The sequence below is a fragment of the Balaenoptera borealis genome (genome assembly GCF_965194805.1).
Source record: "Balaenoptera borealis genome assembly, chromosome: 13".
Classification (NCBI taxonomy): domain Eukaryota; kingdom Metazoa; phylum Chordata; class Mammalia; order Artiodactyla; family Balaenopteridae; genus Balaenoptera; species Balaenoptera borealis.
In genome coordinates, this window is record NC_138870.1 from 35,689,930 (window position 1) to 35,712,764 (window position 22,835).

The window sequence follows — 22,835 nt, forward strand, 5'->3', positions numbered from 1 at the left end:
TCAGTGTATACATGTCAATCCCAATCACCCAATTCATCACACCACCACCTCCACCCCCCTGCGGCTTTCCCCCCTTGGTGTCCATACGTTTGTTCTCTACATCTGTGTCTCAATTTCTGCCCTGCAAACCACTTCATCTGTACCATTTTTCTATGTTCCACATATATGAGTTTATATGCGATATTTGTTTTTCTCTTTCTGACTTACTTCACTCTGTATAATAGTCTCTAGATCCATCCACATCTCCACAAATGACCCAATTTCGTTCCTTTTTATGGCTGAGTAATATTCCATTGTATATATGTACCACATCTTCTTTATCCATTCATCTGTCGATGGGCATTTAGGTTGCTTCCATGACCTGGCTATTGTAAATACTGCTGCAGTGAACATTGGGGTGCATGTGTCTTTTTGAATTATGGTTTTCTCTGGGTATATGCCCAATAGTGGGATCGCCGGATCATATGGTAATTCTATTTTTATTTTTTAAGGAACATCCATACTGTTCTCCATAGTGGCTGTATCAGTTTACATTCGCACCAACAGTGCAAGAGGGTTCCCTTTTCTCCACAACCTCTCCAGCATTTGTTGTTTGTAGATTTTCTTATGATGCCCATTCTAACTGGTGTGAGGTGATACCTCATTGTAGATTTGATTTGCATTTCTCTAATAATTAGTGATGTTGAGCAGCTTTTTACTCTTTGTGTTGCAATAGTAATTGGGGGTGTTTCCTTAATTTCTCTTTCAGATTTTTCATCATTAGTGTATAGGAATGCAAGAGATTTCTGTGCATTAATTTTGTATCCTGCAACTTTACCAAATAAATTGATTAGCTCTAGTAGTTTTCTGGTGGCATCTTTAGCATTCTCTATGTATGGTATCATGTCATCTGCAAACAGTGACAGTTTCACTTCTTTTCCAATTTGTATTCCTTTTATTTCTTTTTCTTCTCTGATTGCCGTGGCTAGGACTTCCAAAACTATGTTGAATAATAGTGGTGAGAGTGGACAATCTTGTCTTGCTCCTGATCTTAGAGGAAATGCTTTCAGTTTTTCACCACTGAGAATGATGTTTGCTGTGGGTTTGTCATATGTGGCCTTTACTATGTTGAGGTAGGTTCCCTGTATGCCCACTTTCTGGAGAGTTTTTATCATAAATAGGTGCTGAATTTTGTCAAAAGCTTTTTCTGCATCTATTGAGATGATCATATGGTTTTTATTCTTCAATTTGTTAATATGGTGTATCACATTGATTGATTTGCGTATATTGAAGATTCCTTTCATCCCTGGGATAAATCCCACTTGATCATGGTGTGTGATCCTTTTAATGGGTTATTGGATTCTGTTTGCTAGTATTTTGTTGAGGATTTTTGCATCTATGTTCATGAGTGATATTGGTCTGTAATTTCCTTTTTTTGTAGTATCTTTTTCTGGTTTTGGTATCAGGGTGATGGTGGCCTCACAGAATGAGTTTGGGAGTGTTCCTTCCTCTGCAATTTTTTGCAAGAGCTTGAGAAGGATGGGTGTTATCTCGTCTCTAAATGTTTGATAGAATTCACCTGCGATGCCATCTGGTCCTGGACTTTTGTTTGTTGGAAGATTTATAATCACAGCCTCAATTTCAGTGCTTGTGTTTGGTCTGTTCATATTTTCTATTTCTTCCTGGTTCAGTCTTGGAAGGTTATACCTTTCTAAGAATTTGTCCATTTCTTCCATGTTGTCCATTTTATTGGCATAGAGTTGCTTGTAGTAGTCTCTTAGGATGTTTTGTATTTCTGTGGTGTCTGTTGTAACTTCTCCTTTTTCATTTCTAATTTTATCGATTTGAGTCCTCTCCCTCTTTTTCTTGATAAGTCTGGCTAATGGTTTATCAATTTTGTTTATCTTCTCAAAGAACCAGCTTTTAGTTTTATTGATCTTTGGTATTGTTTTTTTGGTTTCTATTTCATTTATTTCTACTCTGATCTTTATGATTTCTTTCCTTCTACTAACTTTGTGTTCTGTTTGTTCTTCTTTCTCTAGTTCCTTTAGGTGTAAGGTTAGATGTTTATATGAGATTTTTCTTGTTTCTTGAGGTAGGCTTGTATAGCTATAAACTTCCCTCTTAGAACTGCTTTTGCTGCATCCCACAGGTTTTGGATCGTCGTGTTTTCATTGTCATTTGTCTCTAGGTATTTTTTGATTTCCTCTTTGATTTCTTCAGTGATCTCTTGGTTATTTAGTAATGTAGTGTTTAGCCTCTATTTGTTTGTGTTTTTTACGTTTTTTTCCCTGTAATTCATTTCTAATCTCATAGCGTTGTGGTCAGAAAAGATGCTTGATATGATTTCAATTATCCTAAATTTACTGAGGCTTGATTTGTGACCCAAGATGTGATCTATCCTGGAGAATGTTCTGCGCTCACTTGAGAAGAAAGTGTAATCTGCTGTTTTTGGATGGAATGTCCTATAAATATCTGATAAATCTATCTGGTCTATTGTGTCATTTAAAGCTTCTGTTTTCTTATTTATTTTCATTTTGGATGATCTGTCCATTGGTGTAAGTGAGGTGCTAAAGTCCCCCACTATTATTGTGTTACTGTCGATTTCCTCTTTTATAGCTGTTAGCAGTTGCCTTATGTATTGAGGTGCTCCTATGTTGGGTGCATATATATTTATAATTGTTATATCTTCTTCTTGGATTGATCCCTGGATCATTAGGTAGTGTCCTTCCTTGTCTCTTGTAACATTCTTTATTTTAAAGTCTATTTATCTGATATGAGTATAGCTACTCCAGCTTTCTTTTGATTTCCATTTGCATGGAATATCTTTTTCCATCCCCTCACTTTCAGTCTGTATGTGTCCCTAAGTCTGAAGTGGATCTCTTGTAGACAGCATATATATGGGTCTTGTTTTTGTATCCATTCACAAGCCTGTGTCTTTTGGTTGGAGCATTTAATCCATTTACGTTTAAGGTAATTATTGATATGTATGTTCCTATGACCATTTTCTTAATTGTTTTGGGTTTGTTTTTGTAGGTCCTTTCTTCTCTTGTGTTTCCCACTTAGAGAAGTTCCTTTAGCATTTGTTGTAGAGCTGGTTTGGTGGTGCTGAATTCTCTTAGCTTTTGCTTGTCTGTAAAGCTTTTGATTTCTCCATCAAATCTGAATGAGATCCTTGCTGGGTTGAGTAATCTTGGTTGTAGGTTCTTCCCTTTCATCACTTTAAGTATATCATGCTACTCCCTTCTGGCTTGTAGAGTTTCTGCTGAGAAATCAGCTGTTAACCTTATGGGAGTTCCCTTGTATGTTATTTGTCGTTTTTCCCTTGCTGCTTTCAATAATTTTTCTTTGTCTTTAATTTTTGCCAGTTTGATTATTATGTGTCTCGGCGTGTTTATCCTTGGGTTTATCCTGTGTGGGACTCGCTGCACTTCCTGGACTTGGGTGGTTATTTCCTTTCCCATATTAGGGAAATTTTCAACTATCATCTCCTCAAATATTTTTTCTGGTCCTTTCTCTCTCTCTTCTCCTTCTGGGACCCCTATAATGCGAATGTTGTTGCATTTAATGTTTTCCCAGAGGTCTCTTAGGCTGTCTTCATTTCTTTTTATTCTTTTTTCTTTATTCTGTTCCGTAGCAGTGAATTCCACCATTCTGTCTTCAAGGTCACTTATCCGTTCTTCTGCCTCAGTTATTCTGCTATTGATTCCTTCTAGTGTATTTTTCATTTCAGTTATTGTATTGTTCATCTCTGTTTGTTTGTTCTTTAATTCTTCTAGGTCTTTGTTAAACATTTCTTGCATCTTCTCGATCTTTGCTTCCATCCTTTTTCCAAGGTCCTGGATCATCTTCACTATCATTATTCTGAATTCTTTTTCTGGAAGGTCGCATATCGCCACTTCATTTAGTTGTTTTTCTGGGGTTTTATCTTGTTCCTTCATCTGGTACATAGCCCTCTGCCTTTTCATCTTGTCTATCTTTCTGTAAATGTGGTTTTTGTTCCACAGGCTGCAGGATTGTAGTTCTTCTTGTTTCTGCTGTCTGCCCTCTGGTGAATGAGGCTATCTAAGAGGCTTGTTCAAGTTTCCTAATGCGAGGGCCTGGTGGTGGGTAGAGCTGACTGTTGCTCTGGTGGGCAGAGCTCAGTAAACTTTAATCCGCCTGACTGCTGATGGGTGGGGCTGGGTTCCCTCCCTGTTGGTTGTTTGACCCGAGGCAACCCAACACTGGAGCCTATCTGGGCTCTTTGGTGGGGCTAATGGCATTCTCTGGGAGGGCTCACACCAAGGAGTACTTCCCAGAACTTCTGCTGACAGTGTTCTTTTCCCCACGGTGAGCCACAGCCACACCCCGCCTCAGCAGGAGACCCTCCAACACTAGTAGGTACGTCTGGTTCAGTCTCCCCTGGGGTCACTGCTCCTTCCCCTGGGTCCCGATGCACACAGTACTTTGTGTGTGCCCTCCAAGAGTGGAGTCTCTGTTTCCCCCGTTCTGTCAAAACCCTGCAATCAAATCCCACTAGCCTTCAAAGTCTGATTCTCTAGGAATTCCTCCTCCCGTTGCCGGACCCCCAGGTTGGGAAGCCTGACGTGGGGCTCAGAACCTTCACTCTAGTGGGTGGACTTCTGTGGTTTAAGTGTTCTCCTGTCTGTGAGTCACCCACCCAACAGTTATGGGATTTGATTTTACTGTGATTGCGCCCCTCCTACCGTCTTATTGTGGCTTCTCCTTTGTCTTTGGATGTGGGGTATCATTTTTGGTGAGTTCCAGTGTCTTCCTGTCGATGATTGTCCAGCAGCTAGTTGTGATTCTGGTGTTCTCACAAGAGGGAGTGAGAGTACGTCCTTCTACTCTGCCATCTTGGTTCAGGGCCACAAATTTTGCTTCTTCCTTAATTTTCTCCCACCAAAAGTATCAGCTTTGTGTAGGCACCAGTCAGTGGCTGCTTGTTGTTGTATTTCCAGCGCCTCACTCTGTGCAGTTCTGGAGAGGAGAGGGCCCCACACCGTGCAGGACTGCACAGGGAAACGGTGAGGGTGGTCTCTGGGCACAGAGAAACAGGCAACTTAAGGGCAGGGATATCGTCTTCTTTATTTTGAACATCTTGCATGAGGCTCAGTTCCTAGCATAAAACAGCATTTCAATACATGTTTCTTTGTGATAGCCAGGGCATCAGAAACCTGATCGGGGTGCCCTTAAACAGTCTTCAGAGTATTCGTCTAGCATTCCATGGATGCAGAATTTTAGAACTGGAGGGCATCTGGTAGAGCCTCCTCATTTTATAAATAAGAAAGTGATAGTTCACACAGGAAGCAAGTGGTGGCCTAGGATTCAAGCCCCCTAGTTCCCAGGCCAATGTTCTTTGGACTACCCCAGTGTGGTTTGTGTAATTAAAGAATAAAATTTCTTACACTACCCAATGCTGTCAGGACCTTTTCTGAATTATGGTATAAACCAGCATTTAAATTAATATTTGCATCAGTGAAAAATGCAGAATCATTGGGCTAGAAAGTGATTTAAGGAGGATATTCCACCTTCAAATAGAATTTGTTCCATCTCTTTTTTTCACTCCTTGAATTTTTGCATCCCATTGTGCTCCTTTCTGATTCTTGGCTTAGCTTGGAAGCTACAGTTAAAAACTGCTGGGTGAGAAGCTATTCTCCAGGTACTCTCAACTTTATTGGAAAGAGAAGCTCTCATAAATCACATAAGGGAACTGGGGCCTGTGGGATTGCTTAGTTGCCAAGTGAATTCTTATTGATTGCTTTGGAAAATATGTACTTTTTCCAGGAGCTTATCTGAAATAAAATAAAAGATTCATACTTTCTCAGACTGAGCTCCCTCTGCACCAAATTTCAATGATAGTCTGGTCATTTTAATACAGTGAAAGGGCAGTTAAATGAACAGCATAAGCATTAGAAGTTTAGTAAAAAACTTGGATAGCAGAGCACAAATGTTATTCCAAATGGAGAAAGGTTTGGAACAACAAAGTGTCCCTAACTAAACATAAAATCAGAACCAGATTCAGGTTATAGGACTCATGTTGACTTTGTCAAACTTATTCCTAAAAATGATCAGCATAGTAGAGGAATTGCTAGGAAAATCATGATATTAGATGCAGTTATCACTTCCATATCAGGAAGTGGTGTGAATTAGGGTTTCAGGGGAACTGAAATTGTGTATGTCCAAGAATAGTGAAATAAGTGGGAGGAAGGCATTTGGATCTTAATCCTTCTAGGCCACAGAATCTGTTGAAAATTTCTAAAAACAGTGATCCTCTTCCCTGGAAAAATTCACATAGACATAAAAGCCTTCAGGCTATTTCAGGGAGTTCACAGACCCCCAGACACACAGGAATGTGGGACTCCATATTAAGGGCACATTAAGGGCCCCTTATTTAGCTATTCCCCGCAAAGTTCCTGCTTTCTTCATGTGGCTGCTCTGCCTGGCTGGCATCTGGGACTTCCAACCCTGTTACAGACACACACACGCACACACACACACACACGGCCATATCCTAGCAAATGGAAAGGACTGAACATATGCTATGAGGCTGATTCAATTTTATTCAGAGTGAACAGAAGTGGCCTTAATCCCCCACAGATTTCCTTAACTTTTGTTGTGTGGTGAGATCATCTAGGGGAGATTTAGACTTCTCTTAGCATTTATTTACACTTTCCTTTATAGTATGTCTGAAAGGAAAATGCAAACTTTTAATTGGACTAACTTGGTCATTTGTTTCTGTGGTAGACTAGGTTTAGAATTGTCTCCATACCCATTCACCAGATGATTACAATTCACATGGATAGCAGGCTCTGCTTGATCCTGGAGATATACAGCTCAAAGGATTTTCTAGTCTTCAGTCATTTCCATCTTATTGAATTCACTGGTGAACTAAGGAATTCTTTCTGTTTTATTAGCCTAGCAAACATGGTGGTGCATCCCTGAACAGACATGGGAAAGGAGGGTGGCTAATAACAGTCTACAGCACTTTTTGTTTATCCAGAAATCAACCATCCCCAGGAGGCTGATGTATAATCCCATGCTTAATCTGTGATCCATACTTTATGTAATAATAATAATAATGATAATGATAATCATTTACACTTATATAGCCACTTTCATCTAGGGAATCTCAACGCTTTACAAAACACTAATTAATTTTCCTAGTGTCCCTGTGAACTAGGTGAGGCCCATTTTACAGGTGAGGCAATTGAGGCACAGGAAGGACAAGTGGCTTTCTCAAGGCCATGGGGTAGCTGATGGCAGAGCCCAGAAGCCTGGAGAGCTCTGTACCTTCCAGGTGTCCAGAGCCAACTGCATCTTGTGGGTGAGGGAGTGGGAGGGATCACACTAGAATGAAGCCCTCGCTCTTCTGGGTCTCACTTACCTAAGCCCAGCAGTTCGCAGAAATGCAGGGAGGGTTTCCAAAGTAAACATTTTCCCATCCCCACACGACTTGCACAGCCTGTGATGGGTTGTTTTTGAGGTCTAAGCAGTAGAGGGGGAGCTAAAATTGGCTGTCATATGTGTTTGGATAGGAAGGAGAGGAATGAACTTGGGTGGAAAATTGCCTTTTCGGTGGACGCTGCTGAGAAGCATTGCCCACTCTGCCAAATCGGAGCAATCGTGGCCTTGGGCCTGTTTTATTCTGTTCCACCATATGAACAATCTGATGATATGCACATAACAAGGATGAAATAATTAAAGAGAGTCCCATATGCAATTTGCCAGGGACCAAGTGGAAAATAGCTTCTCACTATTTACAGGCTTTTCAGTTGCAGAGAATTCTTAAAATTCCCCAAAACAGGTGGTGCTGAGTTCCAGGTAATAGGATGGTCTATATGAGTGCTTCTCAAACTTTAAGATGCATACAGATGACTTAGGGATCTGTTAACATGCGATGCTGCCTCAGTAATTCTGGAGTGCGGCCCAAGATTATGTTTCCAGGTGATGCCGATGCTAATGGTCCCTACATCATACTCAGAGTAGCAAGATGCTAATGCTACTATTTATCAATCTGATAGGTCCATTCCCACCACCTACTGCTCTGGAGAAAGTTTTGGTCTCTTAGAATGAGGCTTGGGCTTAGAGGACTAAGGCCTGGGTTTGAAAATTGATTCTGTTACATATTAGCTGAGACAGCTGGGGCACCAAACCTTTCTGAACTTCACTTTCCATACCATAAATGAATTCCTCCCTCTTAAGGTTGAAGATGAATAAGAAAACCCAATAGGAAGTGTCTGTCCCAAGGTGGGACTCCACACCTGGGGTCCCCAGTTCAGCCGGTCTGGCTATCTTCCTTAACAAATACTGAATAGTTTCCCTCTGTGTCTGCCATAATTACCAGCTACATTTGATCTATATTGCCTTTTTCATGTAACTTTATCTCTATACACTTTCTCTTCCACATGTAAAAGCCAGTATCAAATGTCAGCTTTTTCATTATCAGAATGCCTTTCTTGAGCTAATTTCTTGTCTCCTTAACTATCACAATGTGTCCCTGCCTTCCTGGGTTCTCATTTGATCTAGGCTACACAATGGAAGTGAGATTATAAGGTATTCATTTAGTAGATAAATGTTTATTAAACACCTACTATGCTAGGCCCTGGGTATACCACTGAGAATAAAATAGACTTCTTTCTTTTCTTTCTATTGTTTTTGTAGCCTCTGTTTAACTCTCTGGATCGCAGTGAAGTCTTCCTTTAATTCTTCATTTGTTGATGGCTTTAGACTTTTCTCTCATTTCCTTCTAGTTTCATGTTCTCTATTCTTACTGCCCATACTAATCCTTTGGTTCTTTTTCCTCTGCATCTAGTAGGCTGACCTAAAGCTTCTCTCCTAAAAATCTTCATAAAACTCATTTTGTGTGAATGTCTCTGTGTAAAACTGTTTTTGTTTTTTTTTTTAAATAGCAACACTGAAAGTCATGTACAGTATATACATAGGAAAAAAATCTTGACTAGCACACACCTCACTGTTATCACCGGAACTGTGAGAGGGAACTCTCAATTTTTTCTTTATGTACTTTGACATTTTTGGAAAAAAATTTCTCCCCTACAGTCAGCAAGTTTTATTCTGTAGCACAGGAAAGAAATAAGGAGAAAAAAATTTAACTGCATGGATTAATGAATAATGCAAGGAAAGATGAAGAAACATGAAAATAAAACTTACAGTCTTCAAATCTTCCCACATTCTCACTTGTAGTTTTATGTCTTAATTTCTGTGTCTGTCTTACTTAAGTTTCAAGTCACTGGTGCAGAACTCTGTCTTCCCGGCATTACACAATGTCAGGAACACTGTTGGCATGAAAGCAACACTAATAGTAAAGCAACAGGAGGCATTTTTACAAGAGAGAGCACAACCGAGATGGATTTTGATAAGGTTGGTATGTGCCCCAAGAGGTCATAATTACCCACATCAAAGAAGGAGTGGCTTCTTAAGCAAGTGGACTTTATCTTGCCATCTGCCAAAAACATACCAAATGCTCTTACTTTGTTGAAAAACATGTGCACTCTTAGAACCAAGTCTTCGCAGCTTTGGACTGATGAATAGGACTGAAGAAATACTTTTATTCCTGACGCGTTTGACCTCCCAGCCTTTATTTGGCACCTTGCTTCTCCTATGTTCTCCTAGTTTGGGCACATCATCTGCAATTTGCATAAATGAGATAGGATTGGGTCATGGCTGAACTGGGAACAGAGAGAAGTTATCTGATGAAAACAGTGCAGGAAGAATCTAATTTTCCCAGCTCAACGGTCAATTTTCACTTTACCAGCTGGAATGCCGGGCTGAATAGTGGTCAGAGAATTGAGGTGGCAGGCTAAACTGTATTAGAATTTAGCTAGGACTCAATGTGGCTTCTTGTTAGAGGACCCTAGAGAGGCTGTTTTAGCCAGAGAGCTTGATTTAATCAGCCAAACTTTGGAATTAATAAAAACAACAATAAACAAGTCAAAACAAAACAAAACATCAAGCGCAAAATCCCACAACTCTCCAAGCGTCTGCTGTGTGCAGCCAGGAGAGTGACTCCGGGGACCATAAGAGGTCTTTGAACAGCATGGCTTTTTATTAGAGATCACATAGTTCTCCAAAGGAAGACTAAACACTGCTGAACTCCATTCTGTCCTGCGACTTTTTGTTTCATGTACATTGGAAAAGTAATCAGATAGATAGAAAAATAAATTAGGATAGTCCAAGAATATGTTGAACATTTATAATTGTGTTTCAGGCTTGGTACTTTTTATTTTATATATCTATGTATAAAACTCTACTATTACATTTCTCTCCAAATAAGTCTGATTTCTTAAATATTACTTAATGAAGTGTTTCCCCTATTGTTTCACCAGTAATTGTTATCAATCTTTAAAAAAACACAGGATGAAAATGTGTTTATCCTCACACTGGAGTTTCTGCCATTGGGGTCATCTAAAGCTTTTTGCCTGCTTCTCCTTTTCAGAGGTGCCATACTTGTTAGATTCTTCATGGATTTGATAAAAGTGTTTGAGGCTAATTTTGCTTCTTTGTGGTTTTAATTCTCTTTATTTCCAGTATTACTTGGGGGTATATTTGGCTGTGTTGTTTCCTACTCCACCACTTTCCAGGGAGTTCTGGGCATAACATTTTAGAAGGTACCCCCATGGAGGATAATCTGGATGTCAAAATATCTGAAAACCATGCTGAGTGATGAACATTTGAAGGAAATAGAGGCAAATGTCTTCTTAGAAAAATTATGGTGTGAAACTGTAAGGCGATGGCTTCTTCAGTATATTTACTTTCTTAATGAATATTTTCTTTCTTAATTAAAGAAAACTTAGATCCTCCAAGGTTTTAACCCTTGTTCCTTGATGTGCAACTTCCTTTAGGGCAAGGATGGTACTCATTATTCATCTATGCTGCTGCCTCTGTCATAGTAATGATCTATAGCAGTAACTGATCAAAGCATTCTTTTCTGTTGAATCTGGATATGGCCTCAGAATCTTTCTCAACAGTACTCCAGGCAGCCACTACTAATTGATTGCTATTGGCATTAAAGATGATGCTTATTTGCAATCCCTACCTTAATGCCCTATTGCTAAGTACTGCTTCCAGGAGGATAATTCTGCCCTTCAACCACCAAAGGCTTTATGATCCTTATTTGAATACCTAGATAACAGTTGAGTCAAGATTGGAATATTTTACTAGGACTACAATCAAGGCTAGGTGAGTAACAAAGTGGAAACAGAGTAACAGAACACTAGACAGTTTCTGCCCATTTTTCTCTACCCCATTCTTAGCCTGTGATCCTCTAGAAGGATACATCCCTGCATAGCGCCTGGTCTTCCCCCATGAAGAGGAAACCATTTTTAACTCCAGCTTTCTGGAAATATTTTTAGTATCTCCAGGACTTCGAAATTTAGATCCAAGAAAATGAAGCCCTGAGAGAGAGAGGAATTGCTCTGTTTGTTGCCTTCTGAGTTGTAAGTGAATTGCTTGACATTTCTCTGAAGATCGGCAACAGAATGTTCATATGACTTGTCTTTAAGAGAAACCACACTTCATTACCATTCAGTCATGATCTCAAAGTCCCAACATTCCTTCAGGAGATTCACATATGTCAAGGCTATAAATGCTGTCTTCAAATATTTGAAGAGCTACTGTGGAGGAGAGGGTGTACGGTTATTGTGTATTGCTGCTGAGGGTTAATTAGACCAGTGAGTAGAAATTAGAGGGGGGCAAACTTGGGTTTGATAGGAGGGTATATTTTCTATTAATAAGAGCTTCCTTAACATGAGCAAGCTGTCTAATGTTATAGAATGCTCTCAGTCACTGGGACAAATAAGGCAAAGCCTGGATTGCTCTCTGTGAGAGATGGAGTTCAATGGATTCCTATCTTAGATGGAAAATTGAACGAACTCTTCTTTCCAGAGGGAGACCCTGGTGAGTAAGATATAACTAAGCTATGCAGTACAATATGTATGCTTGTATTGAGGTAGTCCATAGACCTTTTGACCTTTTCTATCCTGACATCTGCTGGCCAACACATGACTCATCATAGGTCATGCTGATATATCTGCAGCTTCTGAATGGGAAGATCTTTGAGTGGGAACTGAAAAGACAAGGTGATGGAAAAATAACCAGTGGTAATATATATTGGCACAGATTTATAAGTGAATACAACCTAGTTGCGTTATAATATATAAATGTATTCATATATAATCTATAGTTACAACTTTATAAGTGAATGCAACATAGTCAATTTTAAAAGACTTTTAAATATAATTTTGAACTTACAGTTATGAGATGGAATATTATGTAGCCTAAATAACACTGCTATAGAAAATATATAATAACGTGGGGAAATATTCACACAATACAGAAGAAAAGCAGATTATAAAAATATCACGTGAAGTATGATTCCAACTTTTGATCGGGAAAAGCCTATCTTTGTGTTTTTAAAAACAGATTGGTTAAAGGTGTGCTTTAATTTTGTAAGAAAAAAAAAAGACTGGAAGGATATACCCTGAACAGTTAATAATGGATATTATGGGAGAGTAGAATTCTGGGTGATTTTTGTTTCCTTTTTAAACGTTTCCCCAAATTTCCAAAATTCCTAAGATAAACACACATTACTTTGGTGGTGAATTAGCTTTGTATTGCTGTCATAACAAATGATGACAGACTTAACGGCTTAAAAAAACACAGATGTATTATTTTATGTTTCTGTGGGTTAGGAGTCAAACATGAGCTCATTGGGTTAAAATCAAGATGTCAACAGTGTTGCTTTCCCTTCTGGAGACTCTGGGGGAAATTCATTTCCTCACCTTTTTCAGCTTTTAGAGGCCACTTGAATTTCCTGGCTTGTGGCCCCTTCCTTCATCTTTAAAGACAGCAATGTTAACATCTCTCTGATATTCTTCCATAGTCACATCTCCCACTGCCTGGCTTCAACTGGAAAAGCTTCTCTGCTTTTCAGGATTCTCATGATTACATTGAGTTTACTTGAATAATCCAGGATAATCTCTCCATCTCAAGGTCCTTAACCTTAATCACATCTGCAAAGTCCCTTTTGCCAGGTGAGGTAACATATCCACAGGTTCCGGGGATTAGGCCATGAATATATTTGGGGAGGACATTCTTATGCCTACCTCAAGTGGTCAGGATAACAAATTATTTTGTAAAACTGCATTGAATCCCTACTGAACTCATACTGCACTTTCCAATAGAAGCAATGCCATGCATGAGGTCACGCTCCCAGGCCAGCCATCAGAACTTACATGACCTGCGATAGAAGAGACTTTGCTCTTTTAAGTACTGCAGTAAAGAACACTGATGGGACTATTTGATACCAAAACCACGAATAACATTCTGTTTTAGAAAAATGTGTTCAGAGTTCTCAAGAGGATATCCCTTCCCCTGTCTTCTCAGCCTTTTCCCCCCCTTATCCTTATTATTGCCTCTCCCCTCTCCTCCTATGTTTGGGAATTATGAGTAGAGGACTCAATTTCTAAGTTATGGTGGTGGTTGCCATGGTCTGTGGCATGGGTTTGAGCAGGGTGGGTGTTGGGAGGCGAGAGACAGCTGATGAACTAGGTGACACTGAAAGAAGGTGGCTGTGGGAACTTTTCCTGGTGTGAATGAAATCTCTGGGGAATACCCTAGGAGGATTCTGGATCTTTCCTTTTGTTCTCCCAGGGGCCTAAATGATGGGCTCACTTACTTCTTTCTAGTTGCCTCTGCTGGTCTCAGCAAAGGCTTCTCTCCTTACTTGCTCACTGGGGGATAAGATATATGGTTGTGGGACTTCCCTGGTGGTCCAGTGGTTAAGACTTCGCCTTCCAATGCAGGGGGTGCAGGTTCGATCCCTGCTTAGGGAGCTAAGATCTCACAGGCCTCGCGGCCAAAAAACCAAAATATACAACAGAAACAATATTGTAACAAATTCAATAAAGACTTTAAAAACGCTCCATGTCAAAAAAAAAAAATCTTAAAAAAAAAAAAAAGATATATGGTTGTGCACACAAGCCAAAGCCCTTCTGGAGTTTTCTGAGGGCTTTTGTTTCCAGCAACTAGGGGAGAAAAAAGCACTCTCCCCTGCTCCTTTCTATTTATTTTTACTCGTATTATGTGGGGATCACACACATAGGAGCGCTGTACAGAAAGGACAGCCTTGGAAGGCGAGGAACGCAGAAAGGCTCTGCAGCAGGGCCAAGAGTCGGGTCTGAGGGAGGAGAAGGGCTGCTTTTCCCTCAGAGGGTGGGCACTCCTCCAGCCCTGGCCACCACAGTCCCACATGGTCCCAACCAACAGAGCAAGTCTGTCTCCTCGCAGAGTTCAAAGGTGGCGAACCTATTGTTTTCTCACATCCTGAGTTTCTCTGCGGTCAGCTGAGGCAGTGTGTGGAGAAGTCTTGTTTTGGAGAAGTTTCTTCTTTTGGGGTAGTTAAGGGGAACATTGCTCCTGACTGGGATCTAGGGCTCCCTTCCCAAGAATGATGAGGATAATGATACAAGTAGAATCGCTTACTCAATTCTAACACTGTGCTAGCATCTACATGCATCGTCTAGTCAAATCCTCACGATAATACTATGACACAAGAACCAATGTATTGTTGTTTTGTGCCAATGAATTCAAAATAACACAGAAAAATATACAAAACTGTGTACTAAATCGGTGCGATATATAAGCCATTCAAAAATTATTGGGTGGTGCAGGTGGTGGGATGAATTGGGAGATTGGGATTGACATATATACACTACCATGTATAAAATAGATAGCTAATAAGAACCTGCTGTATAAAAAATAAATAAAATAAAATTCAAAAAAATAATTATTGGGAATAAGATACACTTGAATAAAGCACTGAAATCATGGAAAGGGCTTAGCTTGGTTGTCCCAGGCCCTGGAATAACACTCATAAAGTAAAATCTGGAGTCCTTGCCTCTCCCCCCGCTGCTGCCCCTCGACTCGCTTTTGCTCGGCCCACCATGGCCATTCTAGTGCTTTCTGCCCCCTGAACACACCAAGCTTGCAATGAGCTGAACACTGTGCCCCACACTCACATGTTGAAGCCCTAACCCCAGTGCCTCAGAATGGGACTGTATTTGGAAACGGCGTCCTTAAGGAGGTCCTCAGTTAGGGTAAGATGAGGTCATTAGGGTGGGCCCTGATCCAATGTGACTGGTGTCCTTATGAGAAGAGATTAGGACACAGACACACTCAGAGGGAGGTCCGTGTGAAGATGTAAAGAGAAGGTGGCATCTACCAGCCAAGGAAGGAGTTCTCAGGAAAAACAACCCTGCTGACGCCTTGATCTCAGACTCACGGCTTCCAGAACTGTGAGGAAATACATTTCTGCTGTTTAAGCCACTGAGTCTGTGGCGTGTGTTATGGCAGCCCTAGCAAACTAATAGAAAGTATTTTTTAAAAAAATTTACTTATTTATTTATTCTTTTTTTTGGCTGTGTTGGGTCTTCGTTTCTGTGCGAGGGCTTTCTCTAGTTGCGGCAAGCGGGTGCCACTCTTCATCGCGGTGCGCGGGCCTCTCACTGTCGCGGCCTCTCTTGTTGCGGGGCACGGGCTCCAGACGCGCAGGCTCAGTAGTTGTGGCTCACGGGGCCCAGTTGCTCCGCAGCATGTGGGATCCTCCCAGACCAGGGCTCGAACCCATGTCCCCTGCCTTGGAAGGCAGATTCCCAACCACTGCGCCATCAGGGAAGCCCTAGAAAGTATTTTTAATGTCCCAGGAACTTTGTGCTCTGTACTATTTGGTTGGAATTCTTTGCTCCCAAGTTCAGTTCAAGTATTCCCTCCTCAGAGAGGTTGTCTCCACCAGTCGTTAGTAAAATCAGTGCTCCCGTCCCTCACAGTCAACCTCGAGCACCTGTGTTTTTCTTACCTTGACTAGCACCTGGGCTACTTACCTGTCCGAGTGTTGATTTTCTCTCCCCTGATCCCTTCTAGAATGTAAGCTCCTCGAAGGCAGTTTCTCATTCCTTTCCACTAAGTAACACTTGATAAAGGGAATAGTTCCGGTCTCCCGGAAGCCACTGGTGCAAAGTCCAGGACATTGTGGTATCAGCTGGCTTCCCTCCCATGCGGTCTGCAAACGCTGGTTACCTGCTCCCCCATCAACCACAATGGCTGCATGTTAACGGCGTGATACCCTCACCCTCTTGGACTTTCCTGTGCGCTTCTGCCTTTGCATATGCTTTGGTTTGTGTGTTGTCCTAATGGACTCAACATTCTGTGTGCCGTTGTACTGGGAGGGGAGTAGGAAACCCCCTCTGGCAGGGAAAGCTACTCTGTGCTTGGAGTCAGAGCTGAAAATAGATTTCTTCACTGGACAGCAATTTGGATGCCAAGACGTCTCTTGTCGCCCCATTTAACACCCATCCCCCCACCCGGGGAGCAGTAGCTCAGGGATATTATTTGAACATTTTTTGCCCATTATGGTGAGGACTACATAGCCACAGGGACAGACATACGGTAGAGTATTAGAAATGGTGGGGATTCTATTTATTGTGTAACTAAACCGATCTTGCCAATCATTTACCAGTCAGGCTAGCTGGTCTCACAATTTCAGACTGATATATTGAACCTGAAGATTGATGATCTTTTATAATTTTGTTGCTGGCATGGGCAAACAGCAATCTGAGAGCTACCAGATGAAATAAAGACCCGGGATAATCTATTTTATTCCTGGGAAGAAAAATGAAGCCTACTGCAAAAGGACAGATCAGCCTGCTAATGTTTCAAAAAAGATCTTATTAAAAATGAACACGGGCTTCCCTGGTGGTGCAGTGGTTGAGAATCTGCCTGCCAATGCAGGGGACACGGGTTCGAGCCCTGGTCTGGGAAGATCCCACATGCCGCGGAGCAACTGGGCCCGTGAGCCACAACTACTGAGCCTGCGCGTCTGGAGCCCGGGCTCCACAACAAGAGAGGCCGCGACACTGAAAGGCCCGCGCACCGCAATGAAGAGTGGCCCCCACTTGCCACAACTAGAGAAAGCCCTTGCACAGAAACGAAGACCCAACACAGCTAAAAATAAATAAATAAATAAATAAATAAAAATTAAAAAAAAAAAAAAGAACACAATTTCAGGAAAATTCCAGTGGTGTTTAATTTAGGTAATATCACTGCTTCACAGAAACGGAAGCATTCCACTATGTAACAGGTTACCCTTTACACTTATGAAATGTGTCATAGGATTTTTCAACTCCTGAAACAGGGCAGAAAATATAAAAACGTCCTTTTTTGGTTAAAAAGAAGCAGAAGGTAAAGCAAGGGACAAAATGTTACCAGACAAATAAAGCACAAAATGCCAAATTCCAAACTCAAAACACTGAGGGTACTAATTTGCTAATTAGAATGTTCCTGGGACCTTCGTTGCTTTAAAACTATGGACTGGGGCTTCCCTGGTGGCGCAGTGGTTGTGAATCTGCCTGCCAATGCAGGGGACACGGACCAGGGTTCGAGCCCTGGTCTCGGAAGATCCCACATGCCGTGGAGCAACTAGGCCCATGAGCCACAACTACTGAGCCTGCGCGTCTGGAGCCTGTGCTCCGCAACAAGAGAGGCCGCGATAGTGAGGGGCCCGCGCACCGCGATGAAGAGTGGCCCCCGCTTGCCACAACTAGAGAAAACCCTCGCACAGAAACGAAGACCCAACACAGCCAAAAATAAATAAATAAATTAATTAATTAAAAAAAAAACCAAAACAAAACTATGGACTGAACCATGAGCTGCTCCTCTTTATGGCTCATGGATCCAGATTGACAACTGCCATTTTTCCTTAGCAGATGGAGGCACTTCCTTTTTCTGCTTTTCAGATGCTTAGCCTGCTCAGTGAGTGCTGGGAAAGCAGGTCACTGATGTGAACACAGACAGATGAACGATTTACACTGCAATGGCACAAAACCAAACCCCAGTTTTGGACTTTGGTCTGACAGCAAAATTTAACATTGAGGTACTGATTAAAGCAAAACCTCCCTGTTTCAAGAGGTTTATTCATTAAAAAAAAAAAAAAAGCCTATTAGGAACCCAATGAGTTTACAGTTCTGAATAACTGTATGTATGGTGTATAGTAAACAACCTGAATAACCATTCTAAATGAGTTCTTTATATTCTGCTTCTAGAAACTTGTAATTACATTGGAAGCAGGACATATGATACAGAAGATATAAAGCTATTCAGCCCCAACTGCCACTTGAATTCAATGAAGGCAGTCCAGCGAGATCAGTGGAACACATGAGAAAATCACTGCAATTAATCATCTCTTAAAGTTGAACTGAGGAAAGCTTTTCCTTAAAAACAAATAGATTTAACTCTTTTTCATTAGTCCTGGGCTTTTAAGATAAATTGTGATGGCGTTGCATTTTCAGCAGCAATTGATCTTTTTGGTCGTACATTTTCTATCTTTCTTGGTCATGTTAGAAAATTATAAACATAAATACTGTCATAGCATTTCAGTTTGAAAAGTGAAGGTCTGAGAAGAGAGTTAGAAAAAAAGTATGCTTTGATTTTCAACAACTCTGAAATCAAATGTGTGGCTACTTCAAGAATTTCTTCCCATCTTGAGCTAGGAAAGCATGATCTAGGAGAAGACATATATGCCCAAGAAAATTTAGAAATTTAAATATGAACAATCTTTGAATCAATAGGCCATGTTTTAAATGTCTTTATGTTAACAAAAATATGGCAACTTTGAAAGAATCTCCTTTCCAGACAGACTGACCAAAAATCTAACAGTATGCTGCTAATAACTTTAGCAACCTGCAAAAATTTGATCAACTTTATTCTTCCCAACATGCATTCATTATTTCAAAAAAAACATTTATTGAACTTCACTCAGTTCTATAGCTAATGGCAGTGAACATTAAGGGTCTGAAGTTTCTTATTCATATTTCGGAATATACAGTCAATTTATCTTCTAATCTTTTAGGTTAGAATTAGGTCCGACCTAATTTCTTTCTGGTCTTGGCTCTCTTGGGCCATGTCAATTACAATCAAAGTCAACCCTCCCCTTACGAGCCTGGGACACTGATTGGCATGAGCTGATGCTGGAGAGCCACGGAGAAGAGATAAAGAACCACACAGAAGCAGTGTGTAGGTGGTGTTGCAATCACAAACCACAGCATATGCTGCCCAAATGGGTCATCGCTACATAACTGGACTATTCACTGTGCTCCTAACCAGGCACCTCATTTGCTTGTTTCTGATGTTTGCTCACGCCTTTTTGTCTGCTTTCTCCAATTTCAGCGTTTTGAATTTTAAACCATTCTATAAGACACAGAGCTCAAATAATTTTCCTTCATTAAAGCATCTTTAATTTACCATCTTTATTCTCTTCCCAAGGTAATTTCTTCTCTTTAAATTTACATGTATTGATATTTTTCTTTTGATTCACATCTAGAAGTGTGTATGGTAGGTATTTTCTCCTTTGTATTCCTACCAACTGTAAGTTCTTTGAAAATAATATTGTTTCTTATTTATCTTGGTAGCCCCTGGAAAATTTTGTTTTTTGTCTTTCAGACAGAAGGTACCTGATAAATATTAGTGGACAGAATTGGGAAAATTGGATGCAATGTTGGTGACATGTATCTGGCATATGGGTTTTACTTTTACCGTTATTTTCTCTTCCATCAATATAAATGGTAAAAAAAAAAAAAGAGGAATCCCCATATCAAGACTTCATTTATAGTCAAAGAATCCTTGAATTAGAGTGAAACAACTGAGGCTAGAATTTAGCTCTTTATGTTACATTTGTGGAACGAATTTTTCTAGTGGCAGTTTGGGAAGTCACCAACACAGACATAACGTCATTGCAAACCAGGAGGCCAAGCATAGCTGTGGGAAAGAGAGCCCATGTTCAAAAGGAAATATCCAAAATAATAGAATGGAGGGTCTAGAAAATCACCACCATGAATGCCTTTTTTGTGGTCTCATTTCCCCCAAGGTTGCTCTAGTATGAAAGTCTTTCTTTAAGGAGATAACATAAAAAGAATTAAGGGGTGGCAAAAAAAGTCCACTCGTGTAATGGCCTTGTGTATTCTTTGGCTATTTCAATGTAATGTTTATCTAATAAATAGCATTTCAGTGTTAAACAGTAGAGCTGTGTCTGCATTCCTGGGCCAAACGGCTGGACCTCCTTCAGGTCTTGCCATGCTCTTACTGCTGAAAAAAAGTCCTGTTTTAATGAAAAGAGATACTATGTGCCTGGAGCCAGCACCAGCGATGGCTGCTGAATGTTTTTGTGCTTCTGGGTGTATTGAAGTCTTCAGACAGAATCACAAGTTAGTGTGTGTGTGTGTGTGCATACATTTATGAAAAAATGTAATTTTAGTAAAAATTCATAGTTCTTGAATAATAAAAATCACCCAGATAATACTTTTTCAAAATATAATTCTTTGTAATTACTTCCTGTATTAAACTACTTGAAAGTTGTCTGTGATGTGACTGGTACATTTGTATAATAACGTGAGTGAATATTTTGATGTCATTGTTAAAAAAGAAGGAATAAAGAAGACTAATGTGTGGTTGTGAAGTTTAGAGAAATGCTAATTCCAGAAGAGAGGAAATGAAACCTATGTCCAATTACCCACATCAACCTTTAGATGGTCAACACATTTAGATAGTATCTGAGTCAGAGTAAATTCTAGAAATGTAGTCCCTGACCTTGCTATTCTCCAGTAGAGGGAAATGTGTTCTGAGAAGAGTTAGGTGGATTTCCAACATGGTGGAGTAAAGAGGTGACCGGGAGAGGGTAGGTCAGGTGGAGACGGACATTAAAGAGGATAAAATGTAGTGCATTAAAAATGGCCTCAACCACAGAGAGGAATATATGATATTGTCTTGTTTATTTAACCTGTCTCTGTAAACTCAGAAGGAGATGTTTATGTGGTTCTAAGGCAGTGTTTCTACTCTGACAAAGTATATGGATTTGGTTTATGGACCACGGAGTTTCAGGCAGAAAAATGGGAAAGAGAAACTTGGAAGGGCATTTGGTTAAAGTGTTCTTATCATCAGTCTGAACTTCTTACTAAACCCTTGCATACTCATTCCTACATTCCATTCATTTAAAAAACTGTTAGGCACCTTCTGGGAGCATTAGAAAGGATAGCGACACTGAAATACACAGGTCCTGCCCCTGAGGAACTTAAAATTAGTCAGGTTTAAATTATAGGACTGGTTAGGCATAGTCCATATGCCCTGCAGCTGAAGCTTATTTTATTTAATTATTTAATTAATTGCTTTGGGGGATTTTAATTTTGATCCTGAAACATCCAGCCTCCAGCAGTCAGCAGGCTATTCCATGTAAGGTTGGCATCCCTGAAGAATTCCATTGCAACCGGAGTACTTGATCACATATTCATAGATCGTTTCCTACATTCACTCAGTAAATACTTGCTGACTACGTGCCGGCACAGTTCTAGACACTGGGCAGAGTGAACAAACAGTTCAGCTATTTACATCCACTGAGCTTATACCATGTGTTGGAATAAGGGCGGTGAGGCCCCAAATGATCAGCCCACAAAGTATAAGAGAAACAGCTTTTTACAGGAAAAGTCAGATGTGGTAACAGAAAGAGGAAAGGGGTGATAGGAAAGCAAAGGTGACAGACGTCTGTTACAGGCCTCACCTAACATTCAGCTTGACACATCTTGTGTCTGTCACCCAGCATTTGACTCCTGACCTTGTTGTTTTCTTCTTTCCTTCCTGGCTCGGCACACTCCTAGGAAACTCTCCTGGTAACATCCCTCTTGCTTTAACCCAACCCCAAGACCCCTTCTTTTTGCACCCTGACCCAGTGGACAGTCCCTACTCCAGGGTGTACTGGCCATTAGGAGTCAGGGTGTAGGGGTGATGGCAGCGGGATGAGGGGAGACAGGACTGGGGAAGGGAGGGGTTCATATCAAAGAAATGAGGGCAACTTTACAAATACAGATGATAAAGTACAATAAGTGGCAGTAACTCCAATGAAAACTAAATCATTTTAAAACAGGAAGAAATTAAGGGAATACTATTATTTTTTAATGAATAAAAAGCAAAGAATAAAGCGTCACGAAGGAAAGGGATGGGAAGAGAAGTCTACCGCAGCGTTCCTCAGAGTGTGGGCCGAGGGTCACAGCATCAGCATCACCTGGGAGTCTGTTTAAAACTTTGCACTTGGGCTTCCCTGGTGGCGCAGTGGTTGAGAATCCGCCTGCCAATGCAGGGGACACGGGTTCGAGCCCTGGTCTGGGAAGATCCCGCATGCCGCGGAGCAACTAGGCCCGTGAGCCACAACTACTGAGCCTGCGCGTCTGGAGCCTGTGCTCCGCAACAAGAGAGGCCGCGACAGTGAGAGGCCCGCGCACCGCGATGAAGAGTGGCCCCCGCTCGCCGCAACTAGAGAAAGCCCTCACACAGAAACGAAGACCCAACACAGTCATAAATAAATAAATAAAAACAAAAAACTTTGCACTTGTCAGAAATCCTGAGGCTGGAACCCTCCAGGTGAATCTGATGTAGGACATTTTTCAGGCCTTTCGTTCTAGAGGATGATGGATCCTACCTACCTGGTGATCCATTTCTTCTTTTAAAACAAGGTGCTGATACTCATCTTTTAGCAATTTGTAAGATGCTTCCCTTCTAGTCTCTTCTTTCTATTCCTTCTTCCTTATATTCTGTAATTTTGATCTGTAGCCCATGAGCATTACACAAACTGTCAAGGTGCAGGTCAATGAACATAGTTAGAAATAAGAAAAAGATAACAGCTTGCTAGTTCTCAGTGTATATTTAGCAAGGAGAGATCACTTGAATCCATCCAATCTTCAGCTGGTGAACTGCTTGCTCACAAAAATGCATCAGTCATTTATTTGAGTAGACATGTA

At 40.8% G+C, this 22,835-nt stretch overlaps 1 long non-coding RNA gene across 1 annotated transcript in view; it reads left to right on the forward strand.

The window, feature by feature from the left end:
• Positions 1-13,920: 13,920 nt before the first annotated feature.
• The window catches only part of LOC309608868, a 54,263-nt gene continuing 45,348 nt past the window's right edge, over positions 13,921-22,835 (forward strand). Inside the window, exon 1 of the long non-coding RNA XR_014233132.1 lies at positions 13,921-15,560. This is a non-coding gene — a long non-coding RNA (uncharacterized lncRNA). The remainder of the gene's footprint in view (positions 15,561-22,835) is intronic.